Source organism: Peromyscus californicus, unplaced genomic scaffold, assembly GCF_007827085.1.
Source record: "Peromyscus californicus insignis strain IS unplaced genomic scaffold, ASM782708v3 Scaffold_15__1_contigs__length_86483966, whole genome shotgun sequence".
Lineage (NCBI taxonomy): Eukaryota > Metazoa > Chordata > Mammalia > Rodentia > Cricetidae > Peromyscus > Peromyscus californicus.
In genome coordinates, this window is record NW_026294447.1 from 55,404,154 (window position 1) to 55,419,192 (window position 15,039).

The 15,039-nt window shown below is 46.3% G+C and overlaps 1 long non-coding RNA gene across 2 annotated transcripts in view; it reads right to left on the bottom strand.

Annotated features, from left to right (window-relative positions):
• LOC128110908 (uncharacterized) overlaps positions 1-15,039 on the bottom strand; it is a 40,324-nt gene that overhangs the window by 19,467 nt on the left and 5,818 nt on the right. The window contains exons 2-4 of one of the 2 annotated variants that reach the window (XR_008218374.1): positions 12,737-12,911; positions 6,698-7,327; positions 528-2,162 (exon numbers count right to left, since the gene is read on the bottom strand). This is a non-coding gene — a long non-coding RNA (uncharacterized LOC128110908). The remainder of the gene's footprint in view (positions 1-527; positions 2,163-6,697; positions 7,328-12,736; positions 12,912-15,039) is intronic. The other variant, XR_008218373.1, reaches the window with a different exon arrangement.

Sequence of the window (15,039 nt, forward strand, 5' to 3'; positions counted from 1 at the left end):
ATTTGTTATATCAGCAAGAGGAAACTAACACACTCCTGAAAAGACATGAAACATCAGAGGAATGTTAGGAACAGCCAGAAGAGGGCTGAAGCTGATGGCATGGTGGGAGAGAATGAGGCAGGGGAGTGGACATTTCTGGCTACTGGTAAGGATCCATCTAGAGTCTTGTGGGAAATTCCAGAGGCAAGACATGGTGACTAGCATGCTTAAGCCAGTGCCGATATTCCCTGAAGGACAGTTAAGGCCACAACGGCTTGCTTTTCTACCCCAGTATGTGTGTGTGTGGGGGGGAGGGGGGTACTCTCTAGACCCTGTGATATGTAAGTAGGAAGGGGACCTTTCTCAGGAGAACACCCTCCTCTCTCCAGCAGGGACTGTCTGCCAAGTGTTTAATCATGTTCTCCACTCCCATGTCTATACAAGAGCCTGGATCCTGACATGGTTTCCTCACTCTGAGGAATCTCACTGACTAGTGACTTCTATGAATAAGGGGACATAAACCGTTTAGGTTACAGGATGGCTCTCACCTACAGTGCTGCTTCTGCTGTGGTATGCCTGCCCTCTCCAGGTTAGCCTCATCCTTTTCAACGTAGTTGCTACCTTTCCCTGGCAGCCACTCAAGATGCTGACACAGCAAACGTGTGTAAGACTAGGGGAGAACCAGAGTGGTGAAGCATGGACAGCAGCTTCCAGGGCTCCAGTCTTCAGCCTTGCTGTCGCCCTTCAGGGACACTTGAGCCTCTTGCCGGGATCACACTCATATACACCCAAAAAGCGACGACCCAGTCACGCAGGAGTTGCCAGGGAACCTGTACCATTTTCAAGTGTTTTTTTTTTCTCTCCACCGTTCCTCCAGGACTGAGGACATGAGCACACTTTCCATCCTCACGAAGACTGAGGCTGAGCGAAGGAGGTTGGAGTGAGGGTGTCTGATTGGTCCTTACCACCCAGGGACCTTCTTGTGGGAGAGCTGTGAGCCCTGTGCTGAGGACGGTCTTGACTTCTGGCAAGGGCTCTCAGCTGCACCTGAACCTGTGGCTCAGTCCTTGCCCTTTGAACATCTGCTATGGACTTCATTTTCTCTTTCTGGAAACCAGTAGTGACCTACCTTTCTGTCTGCTGCTGTGACAATCACCCTGACAAAAGAGGACACTTAGGAGAGGAAATGGTTTATTAGGCTCGCAGTTCCAAGTGAACAGTTCACCATTGCTGGAAAGTCAAGGCAGGAACTTAAAGCGTCTCATCCACAGCCACAGCAGAGGGAGAATAGACACATGGATCCTTGCTTGCCTGCTGCTTAACTATCAGCTAGGTTTCTCTACTTTTGTCTAGTATGGGATCCAAACTTAGGGAATGATGCCACTCACAACGGGCCAAGTCTTCCCACAGCAACAGTCAAGACAATCCTCTACAACTATCCCACAGGCCAACCCCGTCCAGGAAATGCCTCAGTTGACTCCCTCTTCCCAAGCTATGCTGGTTGTGGCAAGTTGATATTTAAAACTAACCAGCACCACAAGGAAGACGCTGTCCAGGAGAGCACAGAGCAGGTAGAGGCTTTGCTTGGTCATCTGCAGGGGCCATAGGGTGGAGCCCAAATGGGTGACCCTGAATTCAATGAGGAGCTAGGGCCCAGTCACCATAACAGCACATTCTCTGGCCCAGAGGGAGGCCTTAAAGACAGACCTTTATCCACGTGCACAGCAAAGAAGATAATACACATGGAAAAGAAGACAGGGTGGGGAGACTCTTTGTCGGGTCCTTGAAGCATCTCCCAGGATAGACAGGCAGACAGACCACACTCTTATTCGTCAGCTAAAGAAACCTCCAGACCTTTGAGTAATAACCATTTCTAGCTGGTGTGAACTTGGTAGGGTCCCTTGGAGGCTGTTGATGGTAACAGGACCCCATAGATAGAGAACCACGAAGGTGTGCTGGAGAGCTAGTCTAATAGTCTCCCTTGTTACAGGACTTCTCAGAGCCTTCAGCTTGCTCAGGTGCCTTCAGATCAAAGCCCACTGGGCTCCACAGTGCTGTTCTCACAGTGCATCTCAGAGAGCTGGAGTTCCTGGGAACTGCTCCTCCGGGATCATTCCATTCCATTGGTGTGATTACAAGGAGTCCTGCATGCCACACGGGTGTTTGCCTCGTGGGGGCATCCACTGTAATAAGGGTATGGGGAGCAGGAACATTTATCAAATGCAGAGTCCTGGTACTTTGCTGGGTACTTTTGATGGTAAAGAGAGATAATTGAAATTTACTCTAAAGTTCAGAAACCTCATTTGTGTACACAAGTCTAGTGCCAACTTACCTCTTAGTGCACTTGAAAAATACGGAATTTCATTCAGTACTAATAAGGTAGGTATAATTATATGTTTTTCACACATGTGGAATTAATGACACGAACTATAAAATAAGTAATCTGGAAAATTAGTCTTTAGGAGCTCTGCCTCATAGTCAATACAAAAACATGAATGCGTTTGAATATTTTTCTCCCAGAAGGGGGACAAGTGATATGTAAGAAACACAGAAATGAAGACAAATGTGCCCACTAGAACTTTTTACCTGATAAATTGCTCGATGGTGTTATTTCCTAATTGCATCAAATAAGAACTTGGGCAATTTAGTCCAGTGAGCATAGCCAAGTTATTAAATGTAATTTTTCCGTGCCACTGAATACATCTGAGGAGCATTAAGTGAGTACCTATGAGCGTGAGAAGGCATCATCACCCTAAATAGTTACTTACTCCCAGCTTTAGGTGTGTCGAGGCTTCAGTCTAGGGGTAGAGTGGTGGTGGCCCTGGTGCCGGCATCTCGGAGAGTTTCTTTCTTATTTAAATGTACTTTATTTTATTTTCTTAAGGGAATTCTTTTCCTTTTTTTTATTTTGTTTTTTATTCTTTTTATCAGCCACGGATTCCCTTGTTCTCCCTCCTCCCGCCCCCCTCCCCTTCCCCCCAGCCCACCCATCATTCCCACCTCCTCCAGGGCAAAGCCTCCCCCGAGGACTGAGATCAACCTGGTAGACTCAGTCCAGGCAGGTCCAGTCCCTTCCTCCCAGGCTGAGCCAAGCGACCCTGCATAAGTCCCAGGTTTCAAACAGCCAAATGAAGACCACATGAGAATAGGAAGAAGCAAAGTGCTAGAGAGGCCCACAGAAATCCACAAAGATACCCACACAATAGACTGCTGGCAATGGTCGAGAGACAGTCCGAACTGACCTACTCTGGTGATGGGATGGTCAAACACCCTAAATGTCGTGCTAGAAACCCCATCCAATGACTGAGGGATCTGGATGCAGAGATCCACGGCTAGGCCCCCGGTGGAGCTCCGGGAGTCCAATTAGTGAGAAAGAGGAGGGTTTATATGAGCGAGAATTGTTGAGACCAAGGTTGGATAAAGCACAGGGACAAATAACCAAACGAATGGAAACACATGAACTATGAACCAATGGCTGAGGGGCCCCCAACTGGATCAGGCCCTGTGAATGAGTGAGACAGTTGATTGGCTTGATCTGTTTGGGAGGCATCCAGGCAGTGGGACCGGGTCCTGTGCTCATTGCATGGGAATTATTTTCTTTATGTGTCTCTGTGTGGGTGTGTTCAAGCCCTTGTGGGTGGTCTCAGAGAGGAGATGAGGGTGTCGGACCCCCTGGAATTTCGGGCAGTTGGGAGCCCCAGCAATGTTGGGGCTGGGAACTGAACTTGGGTCCTCTGAAAGATCAAAAAGTGCAGTTAATCACCAAGCCATCTCTTCAGTCCCATATATTTACCTTTTGTATTCTCCCGCCGAGGAGCTTTAACACTACAGTGTTTTTGTGCTCCACCGACTGCCCCCCCAGCCCCCGTCTCCTTTTCTCCCATCTCTGTTTGTACCTTACCATTTCAATATATCCTTTCCCACTGTCATTGCACACAAGGACTAATTTCTGTTGTGAATGGGAGTATGGAAATGTGGTTCTCTTCTCTGAGAGACTGAAGTACGGATCGGACATGAGGCATGGCATGCAGGCCCCCGGTGCTCTGGGTGGGTCTGGTTCAGGCTGGCTGGACGCAGATCCCCAGGGTCCTGTAGTCTCCAGGCTTTGCCTCCACTTTTGTTCTCGAGGCGGTAGAACTGCCAAGCTTCTCTCCAGATAACCTCTAAGTCAAGCTTAAGATTCTCTCTAGGGCTGGAGAGATGGCTCAGTGGTTAAGGGAGCCGACTGCTCTTCTAGAGTACTGGAGTTCAATTCCCAGCACCCACAAGGCAGCTCACAAACTGTCTGTAACTCCAGTTCCAGGGGATCTGACACCCTCACACAGACATATATGCAGACAAAGCACCAATGCACATAAAATAAAAATAAATAAACAAATTATTAAACAAAGAATCTCTCTAGTGGGACTGGTCTGGGTCTCATGTCCATCCTGAGCCAATGGAGGAACAGCCTGGCAGTGACTGGCTGAAGCCCTAGAACCATCTTCTGAACCCCAACTCAGAGATCCTGGATGGAAGTGGGCAGAGATGGGTGCTAGGTGGAAGGTGAGTATGGGAGGTGGTTCTGATGAGCAGGCCATGATATACCCGTACACCTCCATGATGCACTGGGAAGGAGACCCTGCTGTAAATGAACCCTGCACAGAACAAGGATGCACGAAGAGATAGAGGACGGTGTGGGGTGGGTTAGTGCAAGGATTAAAACTCATACCGAGAAGGGCATGGCTGGGTACAGGAACAGCAGCGGACCGGCATGTGGAATCCTTGGGAGATTTCAGTTCAACAGGGATGGGAGGAGGTAGGGCTAAGGCCTCTATAAGGTTGCTGATAGCCAAGAAGAATTGTGCTTTCTCCCAGACCCAATAGGGGCCCTCCTTAGTCTCAGGGTTTCATGGTTTAGCATGCTCCATTCAATCAAAATTTTAAAGGCCTTCCCTAAATGTATTAAATAGCCATGGTAACGTGATTTTATATAAAAGGCAGTTACATCGTTCGTTGAATTTGTCCAATGAAAACACTGAGTCCATCTGATGGAAGCTGGTTTGGGGAAGGTGTCTGGACGGGGTTGCTCCCTGCCCTCTCTATTCACAGCAACCCTGAGAAGCTCTGGGTGGGGATGCTAGGCAAGCTATTTTGATGACTTCTGAGAGAGAGGAAGAGAGAGAGAGAGAGAGAGAGAGAGAGAGAGAGAGAGAGAGAGAGAGAGAGGTGAGGTATAGGACTGACTACAGCTGCGAGGGTAACCGGGCACACAGCTCTGAGCACGAGCTTAGGTCTGATTAAACCCCTTGAGATTAAGACAGCATAAAGGAGAAAGTGCTTCCTACAGCTGTCCTACTGGGTGTCCCAGACTTGTCACATGCCCTGGGTGTGTCTGATGCCACAGAGTGTCCATCATTCCTTCTCATGATTGTGACCTGACTGCCACTGCAAAACCTGCAACTGACCAGTGCCCAGAGGTAGGGACAGACCCCATGTCAATAGTCTAAGTAAAGATAGAAGTTCAAAGGACAGCTTCTACTCAGCTCCACATCCATTTCGTGCTGTCACAGACCAGAAAGTGGCTGCTGAGATGGCTCGGTGGGTAAAGGTACTTGCTGCAAAGCCTGAAGACCTCAGTTTGACCCTGGGACCTACACAGTGGCAGGGAGAGCCAACTGCTGAAAGCTGTTCCCTGACTTCCACTTGTGTGCTGTGGCATGCATACCTTCCAAGAAGTGTAACAAACTACAGTTACTTGGAAGTTACTTTAAAACTGGAGAGTTGGGCCATTGGAAGTTGAAGACTATATATATATATATATATATATATATATATATATATATATATCAGACAGATAGACAGACAAAGAGATGATAGATGATAGATAATAGGTAGACCCAATGGCGTGAGTTCTAGTTGGAACCCTGACAAGCACAAGGGGAGCGGGTGCTGCTGTGCAAGTAGGAAGGTTGGAGGAACAGGGTCCAGGCAATGAGCGGGGAGGGGACATCCCATTCCCTCTCCCTCTATTCTGTTCAGACTGTCAGTAGTCAGTAGCCTGAGGTGACCCATTCACCTTAGGTGATCCTCCTTGCTCTATGCATTCAAGCTTCCCCACCTGAGATCTGCTAGGGATTCCAATGTTATTCTCATTATTCAGATGCACCCAGGATAATGCTCAGCCAAGCACCTGAGTACTCTCTAACCCAGGCAAGTTGGCACATGGAGTTAACACCTAGCTGGTGGAGCCACAGGTATGGAGCCTACCAGGTGGAGGAGAGAACAGAGGTAGGGGCTCTGAGTAGGCACTTGCTTCTGGGCTGGGGGCCAAAAATGAGGTCAGTGGGACTGTGGGATCAAAGGGTAAGGTGGTGGGAGATGGGGTCTTCAAGTCATGGGGAGTTAAAAGTCAGGGGAGTATTCAAAAGGGGATTTGATCCCTGGCCCTTCTGTGCCTGCTTGCCCTATAGAAACCATTGTCACTGCTTGGCATGAGGCCATTCATTTATCTGGATGTCAGCCTTCACCACAAGATTAAAAGCCACAGAGGAATTAGGCTAAGAAGTCAACCATACCTCAGCACCTCCTAGGAGATACAGTAAGAAGAGACAAACCTTTTTCTTGATGGGAAGTATAAATCTGAATGAAAAAAAAAAGCATACATTTTCCTCCCTTAAGGTTTTATAATTCAACCCAATCGTTAGCCAACTAAATTCAACAAACATCTGTTGCTTACCTTCATTATGCGAGGCATTGTGTTGGGTAGGGGGCTTCAGACATGAAAAGTAAAAATAGTCACAGTAAACAAACTTCGCTGTGCCGGCTGCTATGCAGAGTGTGGGGTATTTTGCATGCTTGGCGCTCCCACTGGAATTTTGCAGCCACCCTCTCTGAGGTAGATTAGCTATCATCATGATGCTTGTTGGATGATGAAGTATCAGAAGGGCAGAGGTCAAGGCAGGAGGTGACCCAGTGTCTCCCCAAATGGAGTCCCCAATTCAAGCTTGGATGGTCCTGCAGTGGGGTGGGTGGAGGTGCAGGATGAAAGGGGACTCTATGAACTATTGTTCCCATTGCTGTGGCCAAATACCTGAAAAGAAGCAACTCCAGGGAGGAAGGCTTTATTTGAGCTCACACTCTGAGGATGCAGTCCATCTCTGCGGGGAAGGCACAGTGATGGGCGCAGCTCTCAGCTGTGGTGGCAGGAGCGTGAGGCTGCTTGTTCACATCTGAGTGGGTCAGCAAGTGGGGCTGGGATAAAAACCTCCAAGTTGGGCCCCTCACCAGAGACCCGCCTTCTTATGTAGATACCATCTTCCAAAGGTCCTCCCATCTTCAAAGCAGCATCAAATGTCCAAACGTGAGCCTGTGGGAAAAAAACCTACATCTCAACCGTGGCAGTGATGTTTGTTAACTCATGAGGGATGGTCTGTTGGGATGGTTCAGAGGGGTCTGGCTTTTCACATGTTGACACTTCTTGAAGGCCTGGGATCCACCTTCTTGATTGAGAATGATGGGGAATGGTGGGTTCTGGAAGTGGAAGAATAGTGGGTTCCCATGAATTCTTTCACACTGTTGCCCATCCCCATGACTGGTCCACCTCTACTCCCCCTACTAAGTGCGTAGAATAACATCTAAGGTCTACAGCAGAGACCTCCCTGTTCTGTTATAGCCCCCTACCTGATATTTCTTCCAATGCAATTGAAAATGCCTTGATTCCTTTTTCTATTCTGTTACTACAAAACTTCATGAATTGTTGCTTGGTTGGGACATGGCAGTTGAAGCAACTCGAATCTGTGTTGCTGGGCCCTGACTATTCATATTTAGCTCCAGAACAAACAGTCTCTCATTCCCTTTGCATTGAGTTGTGGGTTTCCATCAACAAGAGGGGACCCCATGGGAAAAGAGAGGCAGGGTTAGGGTGCTGCACCGCCACAGAGCACATAGTATCACTCAAAAACCTTCCCTAAATGAATTGAGGTCTCTGGACCATGTATATTTTCCATAAGATTCCCAGGTGCACAGTGGGTAACAGTCACCTGCGGCAGAGTGAGTGACTGAACAGGAATGGGCTGTGTCACTGTAGAAGCTTCTCTGCCCAGGAGTCCTTCCTCCTTCTCCTCCTACACCAACACCAGGTACAGAGATGACATCTCAACCCAAATCTCTCCACCTTCCCTTCACCCAAAACCCTGCCCTGGGTTCCAATAGCCCGAGGGAGTCTCATCCAAACCTCTGGCTAAGCCTTCCATTCCCTGTCAGGGTGAAGAGCAATGGGGCCTGGGATGGTGGAGGGGCAGAGGCTGCGGTCTCCTTGTGGGAAGCAGGAGAGATGAATGTCCTGGAAGTGGAATTCTTGGTGGCTTCTCTTTTGCAAATCATCTAGTTGAGTTATTCGAGTTAAACGCAGCTCCCAGCACGAGGAGGAATCTGTTTTGTAAGACTTTGTCACAAGTGGTAAAACTTATTTTTCTAATTACACTTTACCTCTGATGTATAAAATGTGATTCATATATAATCACTGTTTCAACATTTTATTCCTTACCCGGGTGAAAAAGTAATGGGAATAAAATATCAATATCTTCCTGACAATTGACAGTTTGTGCTGACATGTCATTTAAGTGAAGAACAAGATATCAATTAAAAGAGGGCGATATAGCATTTTCCTCTCATTTTGTGTTGAGAGGGAGTATCAGGGATGTTTAAACCCTTTCTTCTCTTTTCAAATTAGGAAAAAAAACCCAGTTTAATATGGGTTTATGTCAAGACGAACATAAGGGCAAAGAGACTCAACTTTAAAAATACTTTTGTTTATGATATGTTATCTAAAACATTGTCGCCTCTCATGTTAAAGATTCATAAATTGGGATTAAGGGATGGTTTAGTGGCTCAGAGTGAGTTCTGTTCCCAGCACCCATCTTGGGAAGCTCACAGTTGCTTGTAACTTCAGCTCCAGGGGAAATGACACTCTCTGGCTTCCACAGGCACCTGCACACCCCCTCCATATGCATAATTTTAAAATAATAAAAATCTTTTTTTAATTAAAAAAGATTCATATTTTGATGGGCCTTCAAAATAAATTTAGTTTGTAAGTGATAATGTAAACTGCAACATTTTAGAATATTGACCCTTTTGTATAAAAGGCTCTGAAAGGTTTAAACAAGTGGTACCCAAGGATGCCGTGTGGGTTAGAGGAAAAGAGTGGTGCCCAAGGATGCCATGTGGATTAGAGGAAAAGAGTGGTACCCAAGGATGCCATGTGGATTAGAGGAAAAGAGTGGTACCCAAGGATGCCATGTGGGTTAGAGGAAAAGAGTGGTACCCAAGGATGTCATGTGGATTAGAGGAAAAGAGTTTGGGGCTTGGAAACAACATCATATTTGGAGGTCATTTTCTCAAGGAATTTTCTGAGCCAATATTTCTCCCATTTACTTTAGCTATGGTGTTTAAAATCATGTTAGTCTTAATTTCTTGGATCAAGTAGTGCAAAATGAGAGCTGCAATGTGTATCAGGAGCCGACGGGAACTTTTTTATGTTGGAATTCATTTTGCTTAAATGTTAATTTTACTTATATATTTTCCTTGGTGTCTAAAGCTAATTTTGGCTACAGTGGGAATTTAATGTACATTTTACAAACCAATGAAGGAATGAATGAGCAATGAGATGAGTGAAAAATGGATGGGTGGATTGGTGAATGGGTGGACAAATGTGTGGGTAGATGGATAGATGGGTCGGAGGATGGTTGGGTAGATGGATGAATGGATGGGTATATGGTTGAATGAGTGAATGGATAGATGGCTGGATGAGCAATGGGTAGCTGTCTGGCTGAATAAGTAGATGGATGGATGATGGGTGGATGTCAAAGGGGGATGAATGGAGGCTGAATAGGTGACTCAATGATGGATTAAAGGTGATGCCCCAAGTCCAAGGGTAGAACAAACAGTTTTGAATAAAGACTGTTTGAATCTAGGGAGTGGTGGTAACACATGACTCTGACCAAGTGTTACATATTGAGAAGAACGACCTTGGGAAGATTTCCTGACCCATTTGTGCTGTGGGATGGTCTGTATGTCAAATGTGTTGCTGATTGGTCAATGAATAAATCACTGATTGGCAGTGGCCAGGCAGGAAGTATAGGCGGGACTAACAGAGAGGAGAATTGAGAGAACAGGAAGCTGGGTGGGAGAGACACTGCCAGCCGCCATCAGGATAAGGAAGATGTAAAGTACCGGTAAGCCACAAGCCACGTGGCAAGGTATAGATTAATAGAAATGGATTAATTTAAGCTGTAAGAACAGTTAGCAAGAAGCCTGCCACGGCCATACATATTTGTAACCAATATAAGTCTCTGTGTTTACTTGATCGGGTTTGAGCGGCTTGGGACTGGCGGGTGAGAGAGATTTGTCCTGACTGTGGGCCAGGCAGGAAAACTCTAGCAACACATTTGTGTCTTCATTGGACACCCTCATACATGTGCACACACAGGTGAGCATACAGCCATACCAAAATGAATATGTCCCTCTCCCTTGACATATTTGAACTCCACACTGTCATTGATAGTTAGAAATTATCTGTCGTCTTTGATATTGGAAGCTTCCCTACAGATCTTGAATCAGGACTCTCTAAGTTTCAAATCTCAGCAAAGACGCTCAAACAGTTTGAAGAGAATAGACATAAAATTTACCAGCAGTAGAAACTCTCCCAGGTTGACAGACAGACAGGCAGACAGACAGACAGACACACACACACACACACACACACACACACACACACACACACACACACTCTCTCTCATATATGCATACAAATCCACAAATGCATATGCATATTTAGACATACATACTTGGAGCTAATCATGGCAGGGTTGCTTTCGGGAGCACAGAATCATGAACCGCCTGCATGCCCAGCAGCAAGGGACATTTCAAATTAATTGCTGTATATCTGTATCATCAAATATCATACTGTCATCAAACATTAAGTTTTTGGAGGATAATAATAGTTGTAATAATGATGAGCACTAATGTTCCAACATTTATTGAGCACCTGCTGTGTGCCAGGCACGATCCTAAATGCCTTGCTCAAAATAACTCCTTCAATTTAGGATTTTTAAGGATATTTAAGGATATGACAAACTGTTAGCGCTCTATTGCTCGGTGGGGAAAAACACCAGACAACGGATCATTTTTACACACCATGTATGCTTGTTGTTATCTCTTTATAGTATATATTAATGTATAGAAAGCAATCCACTGCACTCTACTATGGGGATCATATCTATGTAGCTATATTGCAGGACATTTTGATTTTTTTCATTCTCATTTTCTTTGATAGTTCACGGATTATCTCTCACAATATAAAATCCATCATTTTTATGCTAACTAGAAAGCAAACTATTGAAATGGTAGTAGACGACCACTTGGTGTGTTCTAAGAGACACCCTGGAAACCAAGGTGGGAACACGGTGAGTGCAGGCTTTGGAGCTAAAGTGCAGAGTCCACAGGGTCACGTGGAGGAGAGGGAGCACCGGCAAGCCACTGAGTGTCTGTGAGAGAGGCAGTGACCACATGGAAAATGGAGGGGGGAGGAGCCTGGCAAAGGGACAGAAGTCTTAAGTCAGTGGTGGAGGACAGATTAGAGGGGTCCCGCTAAACAGGTGGCACTGAGTGGGTGAACCTGTGGGACCTGGCTGTGAGATGGAGGAGGGACCTAGACAAACAGGCAGGATGGTGCAGTGAATGGGGCAAATTAGGGAAGCCCAACTTGGCATGTGCAGCTGGTGCCCCTTTCTCTCCTCTCCTAGGCTTTACGGACTGTTTGCTCTTCCTTCACAAAGCACCCAGCCAAAGCCAGGTGTACTGGCACAGGCTCATCATCCCAGCACTCAAAAGGTGGAAGCAGCAGGGTTAGGAGTTCAAGATCATCCTGAGCTACTCAATGGGCTTGAACAGCCTGAGAAACCTGAAGCCCTGTCTCAACAGACAGAGAACTCACTAGCCTTCTACAACTAAGGCTTTTCTTCTGTGTAGTCAGCCAATGGTGGATGGAAAACATTACATACAGATTTAACCCATGTTGACAATTTTCTCTTACCATGAATCCATTATACACACACACACACACACACACACACACACACACACACACACACACACACACACACACACACACATACACACACACAGACCTGGGCTGACAAAGGGGATCAATGGGCAAAGGTACTTACTCTCAAGCCCGTTGACCTTAATTTGATCCCTGGTACTCACAGGGGGAAAGAACTGAACAGGCCCCCAGCAGCTGGCCTCTGGCCTCCACAGGCTTACCATGGCACACAAACACACTAAGCAAAGTATAACAGCAAAAAATTGAAAATCCAATGTAACAGTCATTTTGTAGCTGGTCTATTGCACTGGACACCCTAAGTTAGCAGAAAAGGATATAAGCTTGGGGGAGAGTATGCTTTTAGGTCTTAGGCCGATGCTATACCGATGGTTTGATAAGGAACCTGGGCCTGGGATTCTGTTTTTTTCCAGTTCCTCTGAGTACAGACTCCATAGGTTCCAAATTCAGGTTCAGCTTTTTGTTTTCTCTTTGAATCTACTTTTCCCCTTCCCTTCTCCTCTGTTCTCTCTTCTCTCTCTCTCTCTCTCTCTCTCTCTCTCTCTCTCTCTCTCTCTCTCTCTCTCTCTCTCTCTCTCTCTCTCTCTCTCTCTCCCAAACAAGGTCTTGCTGCACAGCCCAGGCTGGCCCAAAACTCACTATGTATCCCAGGCTTACCCTGTCTCTGCCTCTCCACTGCTTGGATTTCAGGGATGCGCCTCCACGGATAATATAGTTTCTCCTTTCTGTGGATGCCTCCTGGGGCTTCTCCAAAGCCCTCCAACCAAGTTTCCAGTCTTGAGATCTCTGATGAGTGCTCAGTCAATATGGGCAGTTGAATATACTCTCAGCCCTGGGATAAAGAATGCATATGATACCAACCATATTCACCCCAAATGATAGATTATAGCATGCTTCATCAGAATTTTCTGCTTTCTTCTGAAATGAACATTCTTTTGCACACAAAGAAGCCAACTGGACTCAATTATAAAAACGGGTACAGTGCTTCAGTCTAGGCACTGAAGGAGGCCCTGGAACTCCCTCCTGCTCCAAGGAAAGCCATCCTGCTCTGTCACCAACGCCCAGTCCAGGTGAGACACTCTGTCATGCTGGGACTTGTTTTTGTGACTTTTGAAGAGGACAGTTGTGACTTATTCTTTAATCATGTTGAGGACTGAGTTGATTTCCTGGCTAGTGTGGCTGTGGCCATGTTGCTTATGGTGACCACTGTCGTTTTCCTAGGCAAAGCAATTCCAGTTTGCCAATAGAGCCGTGTCTGACACCAATTCAGACAAATTTCTCCATGCCAGATTGATACCATATCTCATATACATCATTCATTTCTATGTTGTCCACTCCTAACCGATTTTAAATGAATGCTTGTGGTGTCCTTACCAAGACCACAGTAGGAAGGGCTTAGTGATTGCAGTCCTGATGGGCACTGCATCACACACTGATACCGGCCACCTTCCCCGGTGCCAGCGACCTCCCAGTGTGAGCACACACGCCTCCCCGGAATATCAGTGCTGGGAGGATTCAATAAAGGCAAGCTTTTTCAGCACCTGGCACCATGCCCCGACACAAAGAAAGTGCTCACTAAATGTTTATTGAATTTTAAAATAATTATGATTGATGGCCACTACATTATCATTTTGAATATTTATCCCTAAAAGCCCTAAACTCCAGCAAGTGCGTCTTGGCGCGGCAGATACAGATAATTTATCCTCTCTATTAGCGCTCCTAGCTGGGAGCAGAAACTGCCAGTCGAGCTCCCTCCCAGCCTCTCCGGATGGGACTTGGAGCCCCTGGCTCTTCCCGTATAACTGTGAATAAATCTGAACAAGCTTCTTGGAGAAGGAGAGCTCAACCTGAAGTCCCAAGTCCACTGTGGCCCATAGGCTTTCCACCCCTGAGATCCTGAGTCCGTCAGTCTCCCCCACTCCTTGTTTAACGAAACCACCAACAAAGGAGATTATTGTCCATTTCGAAGGGATGCTATGAAAATTACCAAGAGACTAGTCCACAAAATGGTTCTATAAATGACAACACAGTGCCAACTGGAAGTGTGCTTTTATCGGATACATGGACAGAAATATTTTACTTTACGTTGTCACTGTGGGATTCAGGGTTGCAAATATATTTACACCTTTTCCATGTGATTGTTTTTGTGCATGCAGTTCGGCTGTAGTATATTAGAGAAAGGGTGTATCAGTAGATCCTGACCTGATACAGTGAATTCTTCTGAATATATTTCAGAGAGCAGTCGTCCATCTCAGGCACCCTGCTCCACACTCATTAGATGTAATCGAGACCTTAAGGACTGCATTGTTTGATCTCATAAACAAAAAAACATTTAAATTAATTAATCTGCTTATGGATTGGTTCTAGTTGCTGCACTTTCTGTTTTTTTTAAGGTAAGGGGTGCGCTGGGGGCTTCTGGACAACTTCCCCACCTCTGCTAGGAATCAGGAGGTCTGTCCTAGCCCTGTCATTCACAGACATCCCCGTATGGCATCCCAACAGTACTCTTTCCATGATGCTGTTTATGAGCAAAGCCTCCCCCCATAGACACTCCTGTAATTCTATTAATATGGTCCCCATCACCATATGGCGGTGTGATGCCAATTACATTGCTACAACCAGCAGACTTCTCAGAAAGGAGGCCATCTTCCCAGCCACGACACACCCTCATTACAACGATTCCCCCTCCCCAAGAATGGGCTGTCAGTGCTCTCCACCTGGAGATTCGTTTACTCTCAATTATTTAATCAGGATATTCTCGGTGGTACTGAAAAGGTGAAGAGCTACAAGAGGTTGGGATATTTTTCTTTTCATTTTCCTCCCTCCCCACCATGTACAATATACGATATATGCAGCCTTGGCCTGTGAACTGAGGGATGCAAAGCTTGGGTAGTGTTTTATTTGTTAATGAGGGTTAGGGTGATGTGTGCACACTCAGCCGCTACCCAGACAAAACAGAA